At 47.7% G+C, this 6,781-nt stretch overlaps 1 protein-coding gene across 1 annotated transcript in view; it reads left to right on the top strand.

Annotated features, from left to right (window-relative positions):
* Positions 1-6,781, top strand: part of Parp16 (poly(ADP-ribose) polymerase family member 16) — a 27,857-nt gene that overhangs the window by 4,530 nt on the left and 16,546 nt on the right. The gene's annotated exons all lie outside the window — the stretch shown is intronic.

Raw genomic sequence — 6,781 nt, 5'->3', positions numbered from 1 at the left:
TGCTCTTAACCTCTGAGCCATCTCTCCAGCCCCTGGCAATTATATAGTGAGTTCCAGGACAGCCAGTTAGACTCCACCCCCCAAAATTAATTAATTAAAAAAAAGAAAGAAAACTTGTATAAGGTTTCAGTGCCTTGAGTCCTCCTGATACCATTTCTGCCCTGTGCCCAGGAGTCTCCTGTAGACGCAGATGAAAGCTTTCCTTGTTTTGGGCCCCAATTGCAGCAGTCAGTCCTACCCAGAGGTGTTTTGTTTATTTAATTTGCATGTGTTTGTGCGTGTGTATTGTACTGTGCGTGGACTCGTGTGTGTGCCCACTGGTGTGGAATCCTGAAGCTTATATTGGTTGTCTTCTCCATCACTGTACACTTATTGAGGCAGGGTTTCTCCCAGAACCTGAAGCTTGCCGATTCCAGCTAGTTTAGCTATCCTGAGTGCTGGGATTACAGCTGGCCACACCTGCCAGCTTTGGGCATGGGTTTTAGGGATTCAAACTCTGTCCTTATGTTTGCATAGCAAACACCTTATCCACGAGCCGTCTACGCACCCGTCCCCCCGTACCATCCCTTTAACCTTATCCACGAGCACCTGTCCCCACTGCACCATCCCTTTAATGTGCTGCTGAAGATCAAACCCTGGGAGCTGGTGTTTGCTAGGCAGATACTCTGTCCACTAAGTCACATGTTCATTTTTTTTTTCTGTTTTTTTAAGCCCAGACTAGTCTAGAATTTGGAATCCTCCTGCCTCAGACTTCTGAGTACTTGGGACCACAAGTGAACACTACTATGCTTGCTTCTTTCACAACTTTAAAAATGACTGTGGTGGTTTGAAAGGAAAGGGCCCCAAAGGGAGTGGCACTGTTAGGAGATACGGCTTTGTTGAAGGAAGTGTGTCAGTGTGGAGGCGGCTCAGAAACACCTGGTGTCTGGCCGTTTCCTAGAACTCTGCTAAGTATCCAGCACCGTGTCTGCCTGCCCCACCATGATGAAGGTTTTCTGAACCTCGGAACTGTGAACGAGCTGCCCCAGCTGGGCCACAGGCTAATGGAGCTTTGTGAGAAAGACCTTTGGTGCTTTTTTTCCAGGTTAGAAATGGGATATTGACATTCCCTGGATACATCACTCTTTCTAGGCTCTCAGCCTTGTCTGACATTGAATTCACCCCAGAAGCTTAAGACAAAACAAAACAAAACCCCGATGCCTGGGTGTCATCCTTACAGCAAGTGGTCTTATGGATCAGTGTAGCCCTAGTATTGGGATTCTTGTTGTTTGTAGGTTATGTGTAGCATTTTAATTTTCCTATCAATTGATTTTGGGGGTTTCCACAAGTACTCAGGTGCTGGGTACGGAGAAAATTATAGTGTTTAGATTTGGTCTGGTCTAATAAAAATGCTTTAGGTAAATACTATAACAGGGCCCTGGTTGTTCTGGAACTTGCTGTGTAGACCAGGCTGGCTTCAAACTCACAACAATTTGCCTACCTCTGCCTCCCCAGTGCTGGGATTAAAGGCGTGAGCCATCACACCCAGGGGTAATACTTGATATTGTGGGGGGGGGTTCAAGATAGGATTTCTCTATAGCTTTAGAGCCTGTCTTGGAACTTGGCCTATAGACCAGGCTGTCTTTGAACTCATAGAGATCTGCCTGCCTCTGCCTCCTAGTGCTGGGATTAAAGGCATGGGCCACCATCACCTGGCTTTGTTTTGGGGGGGTAATACTTGATACCTTATTCAACATTTCAACATGCCAGGCAAGTACTCTACCCTTGAGTGACATCCCCAACCCTCAGATTACTGTTGTATTTAACTGTTCCACTCAAAGCTGTGACTGAAGAGTAGGGAGAGAAAAAGGGCACAAAAGGCTCGGGTACAGACACAGATACAGGAGGATATGTGCTGGGGAAGAAATCTCAACTGTGGGAGGTAGAGTGGTACTGGGAATTGAACTCAGAACGTTTGGAATGGGCCAAGCAGTGATTTAAATAATATGGTTTCTGGGGAACCAACAAGCTGCCTCCCTTCAACATTTCTCTATATCTTCTCAAGCCTGGTTATAGTCTGTTAAGCCATTGGCTGAAAGAGGCTTCTTTATTAACCAATGACAATAAAACATTCGTAGCATACAAAGGGGGAATCCCACATCAAGGAATAACTGGCCTGCCCTAAGAGGTCAAGAGATTTAGTGGGGTTTTGTTTGTTGGCTTGTTTTGTTTGTTTTTTGAGACAGGGTTTCTCTGTGTAGTCCTGGCTGTCTTGAAACTCATTGTGTAGACCACGCTGGGAGAGAATGACCTGCCTCTGCCTCCCGAGTGCTGGGATTACAGTCGTATGCCACTACCACCATCACCAGCACTGGGCTGAGATTTAGTTATTTTTATTTATTTATTTATTTTTGGTTTTTCAAGACAGGGTTTCTCTGTGGCTTTGGAGCCTGTCCTGGAACTAGCTCTTGTAGACCAGGCTGGTCTCGAACTCACAGAGATCCACCTGCCTCTGCCTCCCAAGTGCTGGGATTAAAGGCGTACGCCACCACCGCCCGGCTCTAGTTATTTTTATTTTATGGGTGTTTTAATTACATGTATGTATATGTGCCACATGCATGCCTTATGCTCATAGAGGCCTGAAGAAGACATCAGATCCCCTGGAACTGGAGTCAGAGGAGATTGTTGGCCACCATGGTGATGCTGAGAATTGAACCCAGGTCCTCAGGAAGACCAATCAGTGTTCTTAACTGCCGACTCTAGATCCCTTTGCTTTTGCTTTGAGTTAGTTTCTGTTACTCATGCTAGCCTCGGATTCCCTGTGTGGCCAAGTATGACCCTTAACTTCTTATCCTCCTGCTTCTACCTCCCAACTAATGGTGTGTTCCCCATGCTGATTTAATTTGGTATTGGGGATCAAACCCAGGGCCTGCGAGGCCAGAATGCTACCAACTGAGCTACATCCCTGGACTGTTTTGATTTTGTTTCTTGAACCAGGATTTCACTCTAAACCTGGCTGGCCTCAAATTCGTGGCAGTTCTCCTACCTCAGCCTCCCAAATACTGGCAAGATAGGCATTCACCACTAGGCCCATCCCACCTACTTGCTTTTTACCCCCAACCCATTTCAGTAAACGTCTATTTTTGTGTCTTAGGCATGTGATAGACCTAGCGCACACCCATATGGAGTTGCAGCATTCACCTCCCAGCCGTTGCCTGGCAACCTCCCACGCCAGCTTGGTCCTTCCCTGCCTGCACTGTCGCAGATGTCATGGTTTGGTCCCTGAGGCAGGTGCCCTTTGGTCCATCCTCTTCTCAGCACTGCCCCTCCCCTGCCCATAACTGTGGCCTCCGCACTTTCCTGGACAATTACTTTTAACAGAGTTTTGTTGTCTGCTGCACCTTTTCTGGACTGCAACAGCTGCCTCCTGCATCCAAGTAGCTTGAGTCTTGCTTGGGGGATGAGCATCACCTGATCCAAGAGCTGGTGATCTGGGGAGTATTAAGTTGTCCCTTGAGCCTCCCTGTCATTGCTCAAAGCTGGTAGGCTGGGCTGCCCCCTTCTGGCTCATTGAGCCCAGCCTCCCTGTTTTCTCTTTGCTGGTTATAGAGACTTTCTGTCTGCCAGTCACAAGCTCTCAGCTCTGCCCACCATGTCTACCTCCCCCAGCCATCTCTGCAGCTGCATCTTCCATAGCAGAGGTGCACAAGTGCCAGGCACGGGAATGCGCACCTGCAATCTCCGCTGTTGGGAGGCTGAAGCAGAGGAGTTAGAGATGGGCCTCCGCTGTGAGTGAGACTCAGTCTGGGACAAACACACACAAATGTAGACCATTGTCTGATAGGATTTGTGGGTCCTCCTGCTTTCTAGAAATTAGGAATTAAGAAAAAGCCTCAGCTTGCTGATTGCTTTTCTTCTTTTTTAATTTTTTTTTTTGGAGGGGATAGGAGTTCATTGTGTAGCCCAGAATAGCCTCCCACTTGAGAAGCCTCCTGCCTCTGCTTCCTGAGTGCTGGGATTACAGGGGAGTACCACTATGCTTGAGTGACTAATTGATCTCTTTTCTTCTGTTCTTTCTTCAGTTTTAAAAATTTATTTAGAGAGAGTGTGTGTGTGCGCGCGTATGTGTGTATGTGTGTGTATGTGTATCTGTGAGTATATGCCATGTGCACACAGGTACCAGAAGAAGAGTGTTGCGGCCGGGTGACAGTGGCACACACCTTTAATCCCAGCACTCGGGAGGCAGAGGCAGGCGGATCTCTGTGAGTTCGAGACCAGCCTGGTCTACAAGAGCTAGTTCCAGGACAGGCACCAAAGCTACAGAGAAACTCTTGTCTCGAAAAACAAAACAAAACAACAACAAAAAAAGAGTTGTTACTTCTCTTTCTTTTTTTCTTTCTTTCTGGTTTTCAAGACAGGGTTTCTCTATGGGGCCTTGGCTGTCCTGGAACTCACTCTGAAGACCAGGCTAGCCTTGAATCCAGAGAATGGCCTGCCTTTGCCTCCCAAGTGCTGGGATTAGAGACTAGAGGCATGAGCCACCACTGCCCAGCTAAAATGAGTTTTTGAGCTGGGGATATAGCTGGCTTGGTAGAGAGCTTGCCTAGTTTGCCTGGTGGCACACACATGTCATTTTTGTACTTGAGAGCATGAAAGCTTAAGGATCATTCCAAGTTTGAGACTAGCCTGTTCTACACAGTGAGTCACAGGCCAGCCTGAACTATGTAGTGAGACACTGTGCCCCAAGTATCACATAGTTATTTGTTTGCTGAGACAAAAATTCTTGCCATGTCGTCTTGGCTGTCCCGGAACTCCTGATACAGACCAGGCTGGCCCTGTCTGTGTACTCTTTTCCTGCCCCTTGAATGAAGGTCTGTGCCCACTATGCCCAGATCACTTTTTGTTGTTGTTCATCTGGTAACTGTTTAACTGGGCATACTGCATTTTATCTGCTAACCCTACCTGTGTGTCTTCTCTCTAGCGGTCCTACTACAATGTAGACAGGGAAGACTCTTAACTATTAGAGCAGAAAAATGTGAAGGTTGAGGTGGGCCATGAAGAGGGCAGATGGAGGGCTAGGAAGGAAGAACCTAGCAGGGGTCCTCTCTGGGCAGATGGCCGTGGGAGGGTCTGTAAGATTACTGTCCCCACAGGGAAGCTGCCGTGGGGCCTGGGTCCAGACTGGAGCTAGTAGAAGGTTTTCCTATTTGCCCACAGCCCCTAAAAGGGGTCTGACTACTATTCTTTTGCAAGGCTCTCTGAGCCCAGGACCTGACTGTGGATAGGGCTGTGGCACACAGCGTGACATATGAGAGTTGGGGTGCTGGGGAGTTGAAGGAAGTGACTGAGCTCTGCTCTGGGTTAAGAAACATCCTGAATATGAGCCCAGAGAAGAATTGGGAGATTGAATGGCCTTCATCGTTCTTTTAGTTTTTCCTCTTTCCTTCTCTTCTTCCTTTCTCCTTTCCTCCCTTTCTTTCTTTTTCAAGATAGGGTCTTATGGATCCTGGGCCGGTCTGGAACTTGCTCTGTGGCTAAGCATGACCTGAGCTCCTAATCCTCCTCTATCTTCTCCTGAGTACCGGGACTATAGCGTTGTGTTGGTGCTGTGTGGTTTGAGTCCAGTGCTGAGCAGAAGGCTACGCTAGACCCTCCTACATTGAGTGGAACGATATCTCCAGTTTTTCTGTCTTGCTTTGTTGCTCAAGCTGGCTTCAAATTCATAGCGACCTTCCTGTCTCAGGGTCTTGAATCTGAGATTGCAGGTATGCTTCCAGCCCTGACTAGCCCTGACCACAGAAATACAGAATATTATTTTTTAAGTACTGGGGTTTAAACTGGGGCCTTGTATGTGATAGGCAAGCAATCTACCACTGAGCCACATCCCGAGCTTTTCGTTGTTGTTGTTTTTTAGATAGAGTTTCTCTGTGCAACAGTCCTAGCTTTAGACCAGGCTGGCCTCAAACTCACAGAAATCTGCCTGCCTCTGCCTCCTGAGTGCTGGGGATTAAAGGCGTGCACCACCACACCCAACGTTTATTTTAAAGTCTGTCTCATCAATATAGTTCAAGCATGTTTTGAAATCACCAGGTAGCTAACCCAGGAGGGTTTTTATTCTTGATCCTCCTGCCTCCGTTTCTCTACTTTGGGTGTAGCAGCCATGAACTACCATGACCAACTGATATTTACACTTTAATTTGTGTGTGTGTGTGTGTGTGTGTGTGTGTGTGTGTGTATGGGGTGTAGGAGTGCCGTTGTGGACACGTGGAGGTCGGAGTGTGGGAATCAATTCTGTCATTCCACTGTATGGGTCCTGAGGATGGAACTCAGGTTGGCAGCACCTGTACCTGCTGAATCCTCTCACAAGCCAGGTGGTGAATCCTTCCCCCCACCCTGCCCCTGAGACAGTGTTTCTTTGTGTAGCTCTGGTTATCCTGGAACTTGCTCTGTAGACCAGGCTAGCCTCAAACCCAGAGACCCTGAATGCTGGATTAAAGGCATGTACCTCCACTGCCCAACAAGTGAATACTTTTAAAATCATTTTGCTTTCTTCTCCATTTCACCAAGATTGCCCTCTCTGATGACTCCCAGATCTACAGGACCTGACAATGAACTCAGTAAAACAGGCCACCTTCCTGGACGGGGACTAGGGGTGAAAGAGGCAGGAAGTAGGAAGCAAGGAATAAGAATAGCATCAACTCATTGTGTTCAGGAAGGGGAAGAGTATAGGGACCACCCATTCATAAAGTGTGGGGACCACCCATTCATAAAGTGTGGGGACCACCCATTCATAAAGTGTGGG

The sequence above is a fragment of the Microtus ochrogaster genome, chromosome 5 (genome assembly GCF_000317375.1).
Source record: "Microtus ochrogaster isolate Prairie Vole_2 chromosome 5, MicOch1.0, whole genome shotgun sequence".
Taxonomy (NCBI): domain Eukaryota; kingdom Metazoa; phylum Chordata; class Mammalia; order Rodentia; family Cricetidae; genus Microtus; species Microtus ochrogaster.
Note: the sequence above shows the minus strand (reverse complement) of the source record. Positions and strands in the feature narration are given on the sequence as shown.